The sequence below is a fragment of the Ricinus communis genome, chromosome 4, assembly GCF_019578655.1.
Source record: "Ricinus communis isolate WT05 ecotype wild-type chromosome 4, ASM1957865v1, whole genome shotgun sequence".
Classification (NCBI taxonomy): domain Eukaryota; kingdom Viridiplantae; phylum Streptophyta; class Magnoliopsida; order Malpighiales; family Euphorbiaceae; genus Ricinus; species Ricinus communis.
In genome coordinates, this window is record NC_063259.1 from 19,521,223 (window position 1) to 19,539,830 (window position 18,608).

Sequence of the window (18,608 nt, forward strand, 5' to 3'; positions counted from 1 at the left end):
AATTAGGTAATCAAATAGCAAGTATTTGGCATCCATCAAACATAGGAAAAATTAAAGAGCATAAAATTAAATCTAGCTATTACAACCTTCCTACAACTAAAAAATGAAAGAAAAATACCTAAAACTAAGTTACAGTACACAAATTGGTCCAAATATACAAAAATTTGAATTAAGGCATAAAAGGTTAAAGGACCAATCGGCTAAGGGACATAGAGTCGATTAGCTCTAAGGCTAAATTTGGTTGATTTTATTACTTTTCTTGAAATTTTCACGCCCTAAAGCCAATTTAAGTGCATAGAAGGTAAAAACATAATTAGAAGCACAAAATAATAAAATAAAAGTGCGCAAATAAATTAAACAAACTACAACATATGGAAAATAACATAAACATAAAGAAAATAAAACTGGCAGAAGGCCAAAGCATGTTATCAGATTCAATTCCCAGCATAGAGCATATTATCATATTCAAAATTTTATAAATTCAAAATATGTTAATTCAAAAAGACTAATCTAATCATGTAAAGCATATGGATCATACAAAATAACTAAAGAAAATCAATCCTAATCATGTTTCTAAAACATAAAATAAAAGTACCAGTTTGTAAAGATGGGGAAGTTGATGATGTTGGATTTGGAGAACCCATAGGTTATCACTGTTGAATGCTGATCGTCGAGTCTCTAGAGATGAAGTAGTAGAATCAAATATTGGTTGAGAATCCAGTGCTGCTTGGGTTTGGGAAATCTTTTGTCCTTCAAAAATAAGTTTCAAGTCTCCAGTTCTTACTTAGTAACTTTCTCTTTAATTGAAACTCTAATAATTGATGTGCATCGTTCTAATAATTAATGAGTGCCGCTAAGACCTAGGCCATATTATTCTATTTATAGGAGTAGGGTTAGGAACTTTAGAGGAGCAGATAACTACGCAATTATTTTAATTAAGAAATCAATCGATTATCTTTCTTTTTATCAGAATAATATTTAATAAAATAAAATCTTTTAAACCAAATAATTATCATTAAACATATTTTGAAAGTCCTAATAATTATCACAAATATCTTTTAGAAACTTCTTTTTTACCAATTTTAGGTAAAAAATACACATGAAATAACGTCAAATTTTAGAAAATAGCCAATTGGCACTGTGTTGAGCCAATTTTTAGTTGTACGCAGAGCCGATTAGCCCTAAGGGGCAAAAAGTTTTAAATTTTTTGACAATTTAGTCTTTGAATTTGTAAAAAACTACCGTTTCATCCCTCAAACTTAACTTTTTTTCTGTCAATTCGATCCAAATTCATTATAGAAAAGTAATTTTAAGTCTGATTATTCTCAACCCTTACTTGGATTCGCCTATCCTCAATCTCTAGAGACTTGAGAAAGACAATAACTCTCATCATCGGGTTTTTTGTAATTTCCTTGATATTTAAATTCGAAAAATTAGGGCTAACAGCTGCCCTTGGTTTGTCAAAATTTATAAGCATGCATGCGATTAAATAAATTTAGATAAATCATAGATATTAAGGATACGGTAAAGGGTATCTTGATGATAAGCTATAGGAGCCATGACTCGTGCACTCGAATTTGATGTGGGAAAATTTGACTTAATGTAAGGACCACACTCGCTTGAATTTTGAGGATTTCACCTACTTGAAACTTAAGGACTTCGCTTGCTTAAGTTTGGAGGACTTTGCTTGCAATTTGGGAACCACACTCGTTGATTTAGGAACCACACTCGTCGATTTTACCTTTGCATAGACTTCCTTCTATCTACTTTCCACATCGGGATGTAGTGATACTATAATTGCCTCATCGGGTCAATTTGGTAATTTCTTACTTTTAGGTATTTTTGGTTGAAAATTCCCGCTTCAAGGTGCAATATGACTCAATTGATGTCTTCTAGGAGTTATATTGGTAGTTGGCCCATACGGGGATTAAAAATTTAATTTTGATAACTCAGGGACAACAATGGCAATTTTTCAAAAAATTCCCCCTGGGATGCAAATTGATCTTTCAGATGTCTTCTGATGACTCGTATTAGTATCTAGTCCATCTGAGGACTAAAATATAATTTCAAAAGGAGAGGGACCAAAATGGCATTTTTGCCTTCCTTAGGATATCTTTACATATCCTCTTATCCACTCAACATTCACTTTACTCATTTCTTCCTTTATTTTCTCTCAAATCCCTTTTCACCTTTTCCCAACTTTTAGTTCTCACCTCTGATTTAACGCGAAAATGATCTTAGGCTTGTCAAAGGGGAGGAAATCCCTCTCTTGGCAAAATTAAACACTCACTAAGCATTTTTTACCATCAGAGACATATTTTTCTTGCTTTATATCTTGTTTTCTATGACTTATATACTAGATATACATGTTATTTGTCCAAAACATGTCTAATTTATGAGAAAAATTGCAAAAAAACTGTGCCCTAACCAACAAAGCCAACTCGGCTATGCACATAGCCGATCGGTTCTATATAGTACCGATTCGGCTCTATGCTGAGCCGATTGGCTCTACACAGTCCAAATCAACTGTGCACTAGTCGAAAACCAGTTTTTAAGGTTCATTTGATATAAAATAATGATAAATTAACAATGTACTTACTTGTTTAGAGTCTTTGTATGTGTGCAGTATGTTTTCATACCTATGTTTGCATTTTTACAAAGTGTTGTTGTATCAATCCAGTTTATTGAAAATTTCTACGAGGCTCACGGGTAGTTCAACGAGCTTCTAAGCTCAATACAGGCTAGGATTGGCGATATTGGATTCCTCTAATTTGTGGCTATGCTTCGATCAATTACTGGGAGGATAGGCCATACCTCAGTCTACGCACTGCTTGAGAGGTGGATGGACACCACCCGTATCTTCCATCCTCAGGTTGGTGATTTGACGCTATCCCTGCTCTCTTTTGTTACTATTATGGGCATTGATTTCATGGGCGCACACATGCTTTTTGATGATGCGATCCATGATTAGTGCTCCAATGTCTAAGAGCATTACATCATAAACTTACTTGGGTTTTTACCAGCATGCAAGAACACTCGCTGCATAGCTTATCAGAGCATTCTCTTGCACTACAAGGGCTTCATGCCTCGGAATACTCGGAGAGATGGACTAGATGGCTCGGGTCTTCTTAGTGTATCTCTTCGAGACTATTACTATGTTTAGTGATTTGGGGAATTCATTCCACTACTTAGTCTCCTTTTTTAATTAGGGATTTGCGACTCTTGCCTATTTGTACCACCAGATGGACATCACCATCCATGGTAGGAAGAGGATTTGTAGCTTCTGGAACACTATACATGTAAGTTCTGCTTTGATTTCTCCATTTATACTTTCTTATATTTGCATTGTGACTATTGAGTTTTATTTTGCAGGTTTAGGCCTTGGAGATCCGCCTTTTGGGGGGCTCAAAGCCTATCTACACATCATGAGCTTTCCCTTGCTTGAGTCGTTAGGGATCGAGCCGGAGCATCCCGTTACAGTGGGCGTAGGTCCTTGTGCATCGCTTGTGGACCAACTCCCTTACCTGGGACAAGGTAATAAAAAATTCATTATTTATATTTATAGTTTACACGTGTTAGTTACTCACCTTTCAATTTGCAGATTCACAATGATTGGCTCAGGGAGCATTGTCATTGGGATCCTTACATGCTCTCCATTGCTGACCTCAAGCATAAGAGAATTTTATTGGCCGGAACTGCCTATCGTGCATGGTACGTGGGCGAGAGGATCTACGATTAGGAGCGGGGGCCTAACAGACACCGAGTCCTTATGTCTCCACCCTTCTCCATGTTTTAGACAGCTGATGAGGTTGGTAAGGTATGATGAACTTAAGGATCTCACCATCCGGTCTTGGAGGATATACTATGCCTCTTTTATCCCTCAATTGCTAGGCCCGATACCCTTTGATGATAATACTATGGCTCAAGTATTCTTCTGACTACTTTGTTGAGTATTTATTTTGCTTTATTCCATTTACTTACCCAATTACTTTGGTTATAACTTATTCGGTGAGCACCCGCAGCTTTTGAGCCGATAGAGGGGCTGTTTGCTCGGCGTTCTAAGCCTTCCCATATATTTATTTCCTTTACTGATGCTATATCTGAGGCACCTCCTACAACTACTTTGGATATGATTCCAGGGAGTGTCTCGTTCCTTCTAGGCTCGATGGTCTTGTACTAGAGCCCCTACGGTGCAATAGAGCATCAGCTTGCTATGGAGCACTGCCTGCCACCTTAGCTTACTCCGAGTACTTGCACGCACGTAAGTTATATTCCCCTTTTAATTTTTCACATCTTTTCTTTCCTGAAATGTTAATAATACCTAAAAGTAATCACATAGGTCTAGAGAGATCAGTTCGAGCATGTACATCGACTAGTCGGTGTTGCGAGGAGGCGGTTCTTCATCCTTGGCGACGACTGCCGGGTAAGAAAATGATTCGTGACAAAATGTATGCATGTATGCATGTATGAAATGTACTAACTGATCTCCTTTTAGGTTTTCATCAGAGGGACCATGAGAGCTTGCAGGGGCAGGTGGATGGCCTATAATGTCAGATTGAGCCCAACAATGTAGGATTGACACCTTGACGCTTCAGTTGCCTACTCTTTAGACTCAGGGGATGGATACCAACTCTGACAATGGGATGGGGGATTGAGAAGAGAAACCTGACTTTTAATTTCACCACCATTCTCTGTACTTTTGATAAGTGCTAGAAGCACTTACTTTTGAGTCTTGTTTTATCTTGATTTCACCTCAAATTGAGTTTAATTTGTTTGTTAAAGTTTATTTTCAGCCCTTTTTAGGTACTTGGCAAGGGGAAGTTTTAGCATTAAAATACTTAAAAATCAACTAAGGAGCACTTGTTTCATCAAGAAATGGAGTGTCACACAGGCACGACATAGGAAGAACCTTCCCGTGTGAAGTGCAAAAACTAACAGAAGGAAGGAGCGCACGACATGGGAAGCACACCCCCATGTGAGATTGAGAAAAAGGTAGATTGTCCAAGATACAACACGAGAAGGGGACATGCCTGTGTGCTTCCCGTGCTATTTCGGTTTTAGTGAACCTTAATTTATTCTGTATAGATTGATTCAAAGTTAATGCAATTAATCTTTTCTATGAGTTGTGTTGTTCCTTTGGTTGTTTAATTATCCATTTCAATTGATAAGTCGACATATTAGTTGGGATTTATTTTCATAAACTGATTAGAGATAACTTTTTATGAATTGATCACATCTTAGGGATTGAGGATTGATTGGGATACTAAAGATAGATCTACAAGATTCTTTGGTTCAATAGTTTCTTAATCTTAATGCATGATCTAAGTGACTGGGTTTGAGAAGAGATTCCTCTACCCCCTCTTAGGAATTAGGGAATTAATCACTTGATAAAAGTTTAAACCTAATTTTGTGGAATGCCAACTTAACTCTCGATTGGAATTAATTACTATTTATTTCATGAAATACTTAACTAGTTAGGGGATTCACTACCTAAATAGGCTTATCCTTGACAAATTTAGTAATCGTTTTAATCTTTATTTTCAATATTATTTTACTTTTAAGTATAATTACACTCAAACAATATTTTGATTACTAAATGTTATAATATGATTGAAGGTAGTACTTACAATTAGGTCCCTAGTAGAACGATATTCTTATTCATTATTATATTACTTGATACGATCGGTGCACTTTGCCGTGTGCAGATAGTGCGCATCAAGTTTTTAGCATCGTTATCGGGGAAATCTTTCTATTGTGATATAATTAGTAATTCAAAATCTAGCGATTTAGCATTTTTATTTTTATTTGATTTATCTTTTTTTATGTTTGTGTTTTCTAAAGGCACCTAAATCTCTGTATGACCTGGCTAATTCGATGGAACTATTCGCTTATGAACCAGAGTTTGAAAGAGATTTGAGGATGAAGCAAAGGGAAGAATGAGAATAAGTTTTAGCCGAAACGGTTGTGGAGTTAAGAATGGTAGCTCCACCTAGGGAGAGAACCATGCAAGAGTATGCATGCCTAACTCTAGATGGGGCTACATTGAGTATTGTTAGGCCAAATGTTGCAACAAACAACTTCGAGATCAAGCCTAACATTATTTGGATGGTGTAAAAGAATTGCATGTTTGATGGTTTGCCTAATGAGGATCCAAACACCTATTTGGGTGATTTTCTGGAGGTTTACAATACCTTCAAGATTAATGAGGTATCAGATGGTGCTATTCGATTGAGGCTATTCCCATTCTCGTTGAGGGATAAGCCAAAGAAGTGGTTGAAGTCATTTCCAGTTAGGACGTTTACGACCTGGAATCAGTTGGCCGAGAAATTCTTGGAGAGATATTTTCCACCTTCTAAGACGGCTAAGTTGAGAAATGACATAGCAGGATTTCTTCAGCAAGAGAATGAGACTTTGTATGATTGCTGGGAGCGTTTCAAAGATTTACTGAGGAGCTGTCCACACCATGGTTTATCTCTATGGCTGCAAATTCAGACATTCTTTAATGGACTGAACTACGCAAGTAAATAGTCTATTAATGTTGTAGCAAGTGGATCACTAAACAATAAGATTCTTGAGCAAGCTATGGATCTTATTAAGGATATGGCAGTCACGAACTATTAGTGGAAAAAATGAAAAGAGCTGGTTCGAGTCAAAGGGAGTGAATCCATGCGGTAGACCCTATGGTAATTGTGAATGCACAGTTAGAGGCCATGAGCAGGACGATGGATGCTTTGACTATATCTTCAGTTGGAAGATAGGCACAAATTATGACTTGTGATTAGTGTGGGGGTAGTCATCAAAGTCAAGATTGCCAAAACGGTAATACTTTTACTAAGCTGGAATAGGTTGATTATGTGGAAAATGTTACTAGGTAGTAGAAAAATCCCTATAGCAATACCTATAACCTAGGGTGGAAAAATCACCCGAATTTTTCTTGGGAGAACTAGAATCATCAAAGACCTCCACCCCTAGGTTTTCAGCAGCAAAATTAGCAGCAGGCTCCTCCTAGAAGGAGTAGTTTAGAGGAGATGATGGAGAAGTTTATTTCAGCATCCGAAATAAGGTTTTAGACTACTAAGACTGTTCCTAGAAACCAGCAAGCTTCGATTCAGACTTTGGAGAATCAAGTAGGGTAGATCATAAAGCTTTTGAGTGAAAGGCCTCAAGGAAGTTTTCTGAGCAACACATAAGCCAACTTTAAGGAGCAGTTTAAGGTTATCGCATTACAAAGTGGTAAAGAGCTAAAAACAAAGCTGAATGAAGTAGATGAGAAATCTACTACAATGGTGAAGGTTGATGATGAACACAAGGGTACACAGGTCGAAGTAGATGATAAAGTAGAAGCAACACTAAAGCCTAACCCTTTTGTGAAACCAAGAATAACCTTTTCAGCTCATCTTCAGAAGGACAAATTGGATACATAGTTTAGTAAGTTTCTTGAACTCTTTAAGCAGTTGCATATTAACATACCTTTTATGGAAGCTCTGTTGCAATGCCCAAGTAGGCTAAGTTCTTAAAGGAACTCCTTTCTAACAAGAGGAAGCTTGAGGAAGTATCAATGGTGCAATTGTTGGGAAAGAGCTCAATGATCATTTAAAGAAGACTACCAAAGAAGCTAAAAGACCTAAGGAGTTATACTATTCCTTGCTTTATTGGTAATTTAAATGTTGATAATGCACATGCTGATTTGGGGGCTAGTATTATTGTTATGCCTTATAATTTATTCAAGAAACTAGGGCGGGGAGAACCTAAACCAATGCTCATGATCATTCAATTGGTTGATAAATCTATTGTATACCCTAGGGGTATCATTGAAGACTTGTTAGTAAAGGTTCAAGAGTTTATTTGTCCTGTGAATTTTGTAGTTATGGATATGGATGAACTGTTGATGTTTCCCTTATTTTAGGAAGACCTTTTCTTGCTCCAGCTAGGGCCATCATTGATGTTCATGATGGTAAGCTTATTCTTAGGGTGGGGAAGAGCAAGTGACTTTTCAGATCCCTAATGCCATGAAACATCCGCTTGTACTTGATGACATGAATGTTAGTAATGATAGAATTGAGCATGAGACTATGAGTTGCATTTCATCTATTATTGCTAAAGATCCTTTGAAGTTATGTTTATTACAAGAATAGGAAAAATGTAAGATGCTAGGAGCTTTGGAACAGCTAGCCTACCTTGAGGCGGCAAGGCTAATGAGAAAGCAGTCATTCGAGCCTATCGAGATGTCGAAAGAGGAAAGAATGAAGCCTTCCATTGAAGACCCTCCTTCTTTGGAACTCAAGCATAAGCCTTTCTAATTAAAGGATCAAAGCTACCTATAATAATCAGTTCTGTGTTACTAGATGACCAAAAGGCTAAGCTATTGGAAGTCTTGAAAAGGAGGCGGAGGGTAATAGCTTGGAAAATTGTAGATATAAAGAGAATCAACCCTTATTTTTGCACACAAGATTCTTATGGAAGAAGAGTTCAAAACTGTGGTGCAACCTCAAAGGCTTCTCAATCCAAACATGAAGGAAGTAATAAAAAAGGAGGTGATTAAACTTCGTGATGCGGGATTATCTATCTCATTTTGGACAGTTCTTAGGTAAGTCTAGTACAAGTAGTGTTGAAGAAAATAGGCATGATGGTTGTGGTGAATGAAAATAATGAGCTAATCCCAATAAGAACTATAATCGGATGGAGGGTGTGCATCGACTATAGGAAGTTGAATGATTCCCCAAGGAAAGATCATTTCCCATTACCATTCATTAATCAAATGCTAGAGAGATTATCAAGGAATGAGTACTACTGTTTTCTAGATGGTTTGTCGGGATATTTTTAGATTCCAATAGCCCTTAAGGATCAAGAAAATACCACGTTCATATGCCCCTATGGAACCTTTGCGTATAGAAGAATGTCATTCAAATTGTGTAAGGCACCAGCCACATTTCAGAGGTGCATGATGGCTATCTTCGGTGACTTGGTTGAGGATATTATGGAAGTTTTCATGGATGACTTTTCTATCCATGGAAATTCATTTGAAGAATGTTTGGAGCATTTGGAGAAGGTCTTGATAAGATGCAAAGAGACCAATTCTTAGATGCACGTCCTAAAAGCCAATTAGATTTTTACTTTTTGGTTCATACATTATGATATTATCATGTAATGAATATCTTTTTATTAATGGCAGTTGTCTATCATTCATTTTTGTAGTAATATAATTATTGAAAGAGTCCAATAATATCTATTAAAGACTCCATTCTCAATAGTTGATAATATGAGTGACAAATGATCTTTAAAATAAATATTATAAAATAGTTCTTGGTCATAGGATTACAAATTGGACATCTTTAATCCAGAAGACCAACATAATGTGTTTAACCCTATGATTAGTATGAGATACTAATAAATATAGGATGGTGAGTCTCATGCCATTTAGTATAAGTTACTAAGTTAATCATTATGGATCACTTGTGACATAAGTGGACTAAACATTACTTGAAGAAATAATGAATCACATGGATGATTTACTTAAGTCACTGATTCATTATTAAGTTATGATGGTGTAACTAATCCTTAGACCTGAGGTGACAGAGTTGTCTCATGAATATGTAATTGGAATTTGCTTATGCTTTAAATATCTGTTCATAACTAAAATGGTACTTGCAGATAACGGCTCCAGTTGCATATGCATGGAGGCAGGGTTCATCAACAAGAAATCCATTACCTTGAGTAAACAAGGGGAATATCTTATGCAATCCGATAACATCTTGACTAGAAAATCCTTGGCCGAGGTAATTATGATTAATGAAAAAGGGGTTTTCGCATTAATCATATTTAGTCGAGATGTGTTCTAGATTTGGTCATAGAATCAAGTTAGTGGATTTGACTATTCCATGATCCTCACTTGATCAGAATATTGTTCAGTGGAAGGATTTAATTAAATGATAATCATAAATAAAGGGTTCATGGATAATCAATAACTTTATTATTAATTGGGTAATTATAATATGTCGCTAGACGTCACTTATAATTTATGGCAATGATTAAGGGACAATTAATTTAATTGTTCCCTTAGTTGATTAAAGTATTTTAATTAATATTAAAGAGTTTAATATTAAATTCCCATTGCCAATTAATAATGAAGCTAGAAAGTCACACACGTTAAGATCAACTCAAGCACGCCGATGGACTTGACTTGTATCTCGAGTAGGAACACTAGCATCTTCTAAAGTTAAAGTCTGTAAATATCTAACTGATGATAATATATAATATATAAGTGTTATATATGGAAGGAGATTGACACATATCATCACAAAAGAGTTGTAGTGACATGTATTTTTGTATAGTAGCTTGACACGTGTCATCACTGAAGGGTTTTACGATGGCATGTGTTAAGAAAGTAGCTTGACACATGTCATCATAAAAGATGACATGTGTGGAGATAGCATTTAGATACATGGCATCACAAAAAGGATTTTATAATGACGTGTGTTAGGAAAGTAACTTGGCACGTCTCATCACTAAAAGGGTTTTATAATGACATATGTCAAGAAAGCAGCCTGACATGGTGTCAGTATAACTTGACACATGTCACCATAAAAGAGTTTTTATGATGACATGTGTCAATATAGCTTGACACGTGTCATCACAAAAGAGTATTATGATGACATGTGTCAATATTGCTTGACACATGTCATCACAAAAGAGTTTTATAATGACATGTATTTGTACAAATGTATTAAGGATTATGAATCCTTAACACTATATAAGATAGTTTCTTACTCCTATTATCATAATAGTGATATAATTCAACATACTTACTATTATAACAAGGTTATCATAGTAGGAAACTTGAAAGAGGAGAAGGAGTTCTTCATCTTTAAGGATTGAATAGCTTTGCTTGAGATTGGTTGTGTGAGATAATCTAGAGGATTTGCAATTGCAAATCTCTATTTGATTCTCTAACGAAAACATCATCAACAATCAAGAATTGAATTTTGCTATTCAAAGGTTTTAGTCTTTTTCTTTGTGTTCTTCGCGTTCATAAAAGAAAATTTATTTCCTTTTTCAACTTAAATCCTCAATTACAACTTGTAACCTTAATTTTATGAGATATGAAATGTTTAAGAGCTTTCGCTGTGCCTATGTATTATTTTTTCCAATAGTGGTATCAGAGCCGGCCTGTTGATAATTGAGGATTTTTAATAATTAAATGAAAATTGGATAGAAAAAGTTAATTTGATTGTATGTAGGATGATTTTGTGCTTAGGAATCCATTTGATGTGTTTCTTTAATATGTTCTTAAAGCATGTTTCCTATCATGGAAGACAAGGACTTCCAGTCACTGCCAGACTTTCTTTGTTAGATACTCGTTATCTAAACTATGAACATGCTGTGATTGGCTCTATTGTCACTACTCTAAATGCAGGGCGTTGTACTTACGTTTTTCCTAATTTTAATATGTCTCTAGAAGATCCTCATCTCGGTCAAGCCCCGAAAGTACAGTGTACAAATCACGGTAGCGAGATCAAGTTGTCTTGACACAATCTCGGCCTACTCTTCATCACCGAGCTAGTCTACAGTTACAAGACCATGCCATTAACCCACAGACTCGGCCTCTCTAACGGTGATGCGGTTTTCATCTTTCTTTGATAGTGGTCTCACTCCTACAATAGTTCGGACTCCCGGACAACGCCCCGTGAAGAGTTGGAAAAGTTAATCCCTTCATGTGGATTACAAACTATGAAAAGTCGCACCAAAGTTCTCGACTGTACAAAAACAGGATCCTATTTTTATCAAGCAACTTGACAAGACTGTTAAAGTCTCCTATTTGTCCTCCACAAATGACATCCTCTTCAACTCCTCATTCTATTTCCATGATCCAACCGGTGAGGAGGACTTACGAGAAAAAGATTCCCATTCATAGTTTTAGATCGGGATGGGTGGGAAGTCTATGTCTCTAAGATCAATGGACACTTTATCCGGGATTGTGATCCTTCAAAGTGTGATCCCGGATGTGCTTGTCAAGAAGATCTTGATGATCTTGAAACCGGACCCAAAAGAAACAAAACTTGGAGAAGGAAACATGCTTGTATCGACCCACGTCAGCATGATAAGGATGATGATCAGCCTGATCCCTTCCATGCTCCTTCTCAACCCAAGAAAGCTAGTCCTTGGATCGGACTCCCTCCGGAAAAGAACAAACCCATGACTGAAGATGACTATTTACAAAGATGCTTCCAGGATCTTGAAGGAAGAAGGACTCTTGACTGTCCTCCTCCACCGGTCGTTTGTTCTTGCTCCTTTGAACCGATAAAAGTTCCAGAGGTAGCCGCGGTTCCTTGCTTCATGATGAATTCGAAGATTTTCCACCTTTGGAAAGAAAAGAAAATGAGCAATCAAAGATACCTGCACGTCCTTTTATTGCAAAAGATACGATACAACTGCGGTACCTTAGCTCCTCTCTCACCGCAGGAAGAAGTCTTAAATTGGCAAACCAATAATGCCGTTGCTCGGAACCAAGATGTCAAGAAGATTGATAATAGACTTTCACAAGTCTATGAAAAACAAGTTCTATTGAAGCTCATGTTACTTCTTTCGGACAAGAAGCCTTGCAACTACATACAAAGCTTTCATCCAGTCGCCTAAACTTGAGCAAGAAATGCAACAGATACTAGCATCTCAAACTCCTACATCACCTCTATTCTTGCAAAAGGATAGAGAAATCTTAAGGTCAAGGAGCGACTTAGAGAAATAGAGAGAGATCTTTATCCTACAAAACATCCCTGTCTCCTCTCCACTCAATTTTCCTATTTCTACACCTCATCCTTTTATGTCTTCGGTTATACCCTTCAAACAATATGCCAGTTTCGGTCCGGTGCCCGAGCATCCAAGCCAAGCAAAAGGGTATCTTCTAAAACTTCATCTTCTTTCTCCCAACCTACAAAAGACAAAGGACCTTCAAAGCCTACAAAAGACAAAGGACCTTCAAAGCGTTTGCCATTCAGTATACAACTCCTTCTTCAATCGCCTCATCGAGTCGTATGTTTGATTCGGATCATCACAGTTCGAACTTCAACGGTCTAGTTCTTACTCTTCCGACCAAGAAACTAGATCCTCTCAGTATCTACAAATTTGAATCCCAGGTTGTAGGTTCTCATGTGTTAATGAACACACAACAAGAACCGGACATTACGGGAAGAGCCGGACTTTGCGGAAGAAACGGAAGATCGAGAATCTCTCGCTCCAGAACTTCTCTTCCTCCAAAACCAGCCCTCCGGTCCTTGGTTTTCTCTAGATCTGATGCCACCATCTCAATGGAGGAATAAAATCTTAGAATTCAATGCTTGGCTTGATCTCCGGGATGATAAATCCTCACCCAATCTCCAAGCAGTCCTAGCGAATTCACATCAAGATTTACCGGCACCTTAAGAGAATGGTTTTCCCATTTATCCGAGTATCAAAGGATACAATTTGTTCAACTTGGTTCACATTGCTCAAGCTCAGCGCATATTCACCAACAATTTTTGGGTGATTACAATTTAATCTTCAGACAACGGAAACAAGAATATTTTGATCGTAAATGCTGTTCCATGAAGAGAAAAGATCTAGAAACCCACTATGTTCATATGTCCAAACTCTATTATGAACTCATTTGGGCCCAACAGTGATGATCTCAAATATACTTTTGTCGAGCTCTCAAGAAATGCGACTGAAATTCAACGCATGATGACAGAGACTCACAGAGATATCACTCATATTTCTCTCGGGAAATCCGGCAATTCACTCTAGCCACTCCGGACAAGATGTGTGAGCAGTGAGAAAATATTCAAAAAAATTGCAAAGGAGAAGCGTTGCTAAAGAACTTATGCAGGGACTATCTTCGGATCAAATGCAAAGAGAAACACCGTGATCGCAGATCAAAAAGAAAAGACATTTTTCTTCTTATTCCAAGGAATCCTCTCATTACAAGCGGGAAAAGGGAAGAAAGATACGTATCGTTCAGGAAAAAGTCAACAAACAAGCGTAAATCGGATCGGTGCTACATCTGTGGCCAAAGAGGACACTATGCAAAGAAATGTCCTAACAAGCCGAAACAAACTGTTGCTCTTCTTCATCAATTGAAAGATTCATGTCCGGAAGACCTATCCGACCATGATCTTGAATCACTTTTTCGGGAAGAAGAAATGGCTTCTTCCCAAACACTTTTGCCTTTCCTTGCTCGGGATTCCGATTCGGATGAAGATTCTTCTGATGAAGAAACTCCAATCTTAACTATAGGACCTACATTCCAAGTTAAAATTGAACCTCCAGACGGTCACGATTCGGACTCCGAAAATTTTCACTGGTTATCTCCTTTACCATCACCGTAAACCATCCTTGCGGATATAGCCCATCGCATTCCCGATGAACCACATCCCTACATAATACCTACACCAAGATACCCAACTCTTCTTCCTCAACACTATCTATTCCTAGTTTTCCGGAAAACATAGGAAGTCCATCTTCCGAATCTCCGAAATCACCACAAAGACAAATTTCATCCTACACCCCTGGTTTCTATTCACATCCTTCCCGGCAAATATGACAGCCTGTTCTCATCGCACTATTGGATACCGGTTCTCATTGTACCATGTTGAATCCAGGATGCTCGCCTACCAGTTGGAGAAAGAAAATTTATCATTTCAGTAAAAGATTCCAAACTACGATGGTCTCAAAAATAAAGTTGGAATACTGATTCTTCCCGAATCGCATCGTATGGATCTATGTCATCGGATCTTACTTATTTGGTAGAGATCTTCTTGTCGGATTCGACACCTATCATGTCATGGAGAAACTTCAAATTTTGCCAACAGGACTTAAGTATAAGCGTCAGTTTCAACCTTATACTCAAAGTCCCAATCAATTCTCCATAACAGAGGTCCCATCCGATTTTGCACATTTAAAAGAATTATTTGTGCCATGCCGCTCGACTCCCACTTGAGTTTCCATCATCCCTCTCCTGCATGCAATCCAAATTTCTTCATTACCCTTCCTTTCAAGCTAAATGAAGACATAAATCCAACCAAAGCCAGTCATCCTGGAATGTCTCCTTCCGACTTAGCTTTGGCAAGACAAGAATGTCAAGAACTGCTTCAACAAGGTTTAATTGAACCAACCCGGTCTCCTTGGGCATGTCAAGCATTCTATGTGGAAAACGGGGAAAAGTTAAGGGGAAAGAAAAGGCTTATGATTGACTATAAGCCTTTAAATCATTTTCCTCGGATGATAAGTTTCCAATTCAAAATCTCTTCCCTACTAGTTCGTCTTCAAGGAGCGACTCTCTTCTCAAAGTTTGACTTAAAGTCGGGGTTCGCGCTTAGGCATTCACCCTAATGAGGATACAAGATCGCTTCGCATTCGACGACAATATCGTTGGACCGTCATGCCCTTTGGCCTTAAAACGGCTCCTTCTATTTTCAAAGGGCAATGATCCGGATCTTTGAGCCACTTGGATACTTGTATCATCTACATAGATGATATTCTCCTCTTTCTAAATCTGTCAAGGAACATGAAGAACTTCTTGGCCGTTTTCATGACTTGGTTCATTCCTATGGTATAATGCTCTCGGAAAGGAAATCATACATTGGGCAATCCGAAATGGATTTTCTTGGCACCGAAATTAAAGAATGGGCAATATGAAGCAGGCCCTCATTTGGCCCAAGAACTGAGGCATTTTCCGGCGAAAATTTATCAAAAAGCAAGTTCAACAATTTCCGGGCATAATCAACTACATTCGAGACTTTATTCCAAAGGCCGCATTCCATACAAAGGTTCTAACGCTCAACCGAAGAAGGATGCTAGCCCATGGGCCCAAGCCCATACCGAAGGCAGTTAAACTATTAAAACAATTGGCCCAAAAGACTCCGCCACTCTATCCTCACGATGATGCAGTTGATTCTCGCAAACGATGCTAGTGACCTTGCTTGGGGTGCTCTCCTTCCTGCAAGAACAAAACAAGAAGGAATCATTATGCAAGTATGTATCGGAGCGGTTTAAAGACAGTGAGCTTCACTATCATTCCAACATAAAAGAAATTCGCGGTTAAGTATGCAATTCAAAATGTGAGTTCTTCCTTGCTTCAAGACATTTCATTGTCGGAATGGACAACTCCAATTTTCCTCGTATTCTGAGTTCAAAGGTCGCAAAATTCCCGATAAATGACTTCTCCGCTCGAAAGAATGGTTCTCTCTATATGATTTTGAAGTTCAACACATCCAGGGCAACAAGAACCTCATTCCCGATTTCTTATCTCGCCTCTCCAAGCCCTTCACAAATCCCCCTAGTCCTTCTTTCTTTATCTTTATGGCTCGGTTTAGCCATCGAACCACACACCCGGATCAACCACCAACTGTCTATTCCTGAATTCGAACTTTGGGTTTACAGACGCATCTTAGCCTTTTATAAAGATGTGGTTCCTCATCCGGAAGACTTCTCCGCTTCATTTCCATGGAGACTTTTTCCTACCATAACAGGAGACATTTCCCTCAACATCCGAGCAATTCCGGTACCTTTGGTATCTTTCATGTCTATATCATCTTCCTATAGAGCTTCCACTACTACAGACCTTATGGTTTTTGCATAGGGAAGAAAATAAGTCACATCCCTGCCTGGCGTTTTTTCCCGTTATTTGAAAATCATTATGCATGGCAACATCGTCTCGGAAGATTAGTTCATCAAGCAGGCCTCCTCAATATGACAGGGATCATGCAAAGGCTTTAACCTACCACACCATCCTCTTTCTTCACCAACAACACAATAAAGAAGACACTGTCTCAACAACCATCACTCCCTGGAAAACCTTCCATGGCCGCTTTGAAGAAATGCCTTTCACTATCAAACATGCTCTACTTCATAAGGGGAATGAACTCAATCATTCAACTAATGAGGCATTTCCAGAATCAAGCATGCATAGGAGACCCTCGGATCAAAGACGACTGATTTCTCCTACTTCTTCAACACCTTCAACTTCATCCAATCATCCAAATGAAGCCACATCATCAATGGAGTTAAACCCGACTTTCCTAGAACCATGGTCGCAACCAAGAACCTCCTCCATCGGATTCTCAATTATTGTCTCAAGAGATATCTCGAAAATCTCCTCGATGCCATTCATCCGACACACCGGCCCATCACGACGCATTCATCATAATTATGGCATAAGTGAGTCGGGATGACTCGATGAAGACTACTCGAACATGGACCCACCAATAAGCGATTTGGTGAAGAGCGGATAAGCACTCACAAAAAGCAAGATGCTCCACTAAGAAGATGCTCTATATTATTGTACTTAAAGTAGATATTTTGGCTTTTATGTCACATGTTTTTTGGCTTCTTATGTCACATGTTTTCGTCTTTATGAAAAGGAATATATTCCTTTTTACGCATGCATTAAGCATAGTACTCTTGCCAGCTGGCAAGAAATTGTGGTTTGTAAGTTTATCTTGACATCTCCCTTCCTCCTATATAAAGGAAGGATCGTCTCTCTTGTAAGGCAAGTTGTGTAAGAAATAATCACTTATATTTCTCTTATCTTTCATGGCTTTCTAATTTCTCTCTGTTCTTCTTCTCTATCCTATGGCAATGAATTAGGCTATACGATCATTTCTGTTATAATCCAAAAGGGCTAACTCCACCACTCGGCTATTCGAGTTTCAAAGAAGCAGGAAGACCCCCATGGCGAGGTGCCTCTTTGGTCTTAGCTTAAAGAAACTCTCTTGCCTTGAGTAAGGATATTCTCCTTGAGTTTACAGCATGAGGATTATAGCATGAACAGCTCTCGGCGTCATCCTGGTATACCAAGGTTTATAAATTGTAGAGTGTTATAACTGAAGAAATTTGAAGATTCAAGAATCAGATGGGAACTAGATCATCTAAAATGCAAGAAAAACGGATCGTTATGATTTGATGTAAGCTTTTGGTTTTTTCATAAGTTATTATAACCCTAGATGCCCAAATTTAATTCGTGGCTCTAGAATTAAATTAGAATAGGTAGCCCTTAATCATCTGAGGTTTTATCTATCCACTTTGATATGCATGAGATGTATGTTTAAAACAAATTTATGCTGGTGAGACCTAATAAAGACTAAAAACTTCCAATTAATATTAAGTTGATAAATGGTATGATTTGGAAAATCGATATCATGGTTCTCCACTATGTAAAATTCAAAGATTTTTATGATCTTAAAAATCGATGATGGACAAACTGTGAGGGTTATGAAAGATCATGTAATAAATCTATTGAATTTTATTAATCATTTGATGTTATAAGTATTAATCGCTATTAGTGGCCAATATGTCGACTCACGATGAGGTTCTAATATTGTAATTATATTTATTGGATAGTGCGCTTAACCTAACTATGTACAATGGACCGATAATCGACTAAACGTGAGTTCAAAGTACTTAGAGCTGAAGTGTAAATGATTGGATTAAGCATGAGATGCATATATATGAAATATTTACTTATAAATGTTAGTAACCTAATAATTGATGAAACGTGAGGGATACTAAAATTTGGTAAGAAACCAATCACTTGCTAGAAGTCCACCAACGAGGATTTCCGTTTCTCACTAGGAAGTGTG

The 18,608-nt window shown here is 37.7% G+C and overlaps 1 non-coding gene across 1 annotated transcript; it reads right to left on the bottom strand.

Annotated features, from left to right (window-relative positions):
- Positions 1-6,363: 6,363 nt before the first annotated feature.
- LOC125369958 lies at positions 6,364-6,470 on the bottom strand. The gene has a single exon (XR_007215681.1). It is a non-coding gene; the product is annotated as a small nucleolar RNA R71 (small nucleolar RNA).
- Between the last annotated feature and the right edge of the window lie 12,138 nt (positions 6,471-18,608).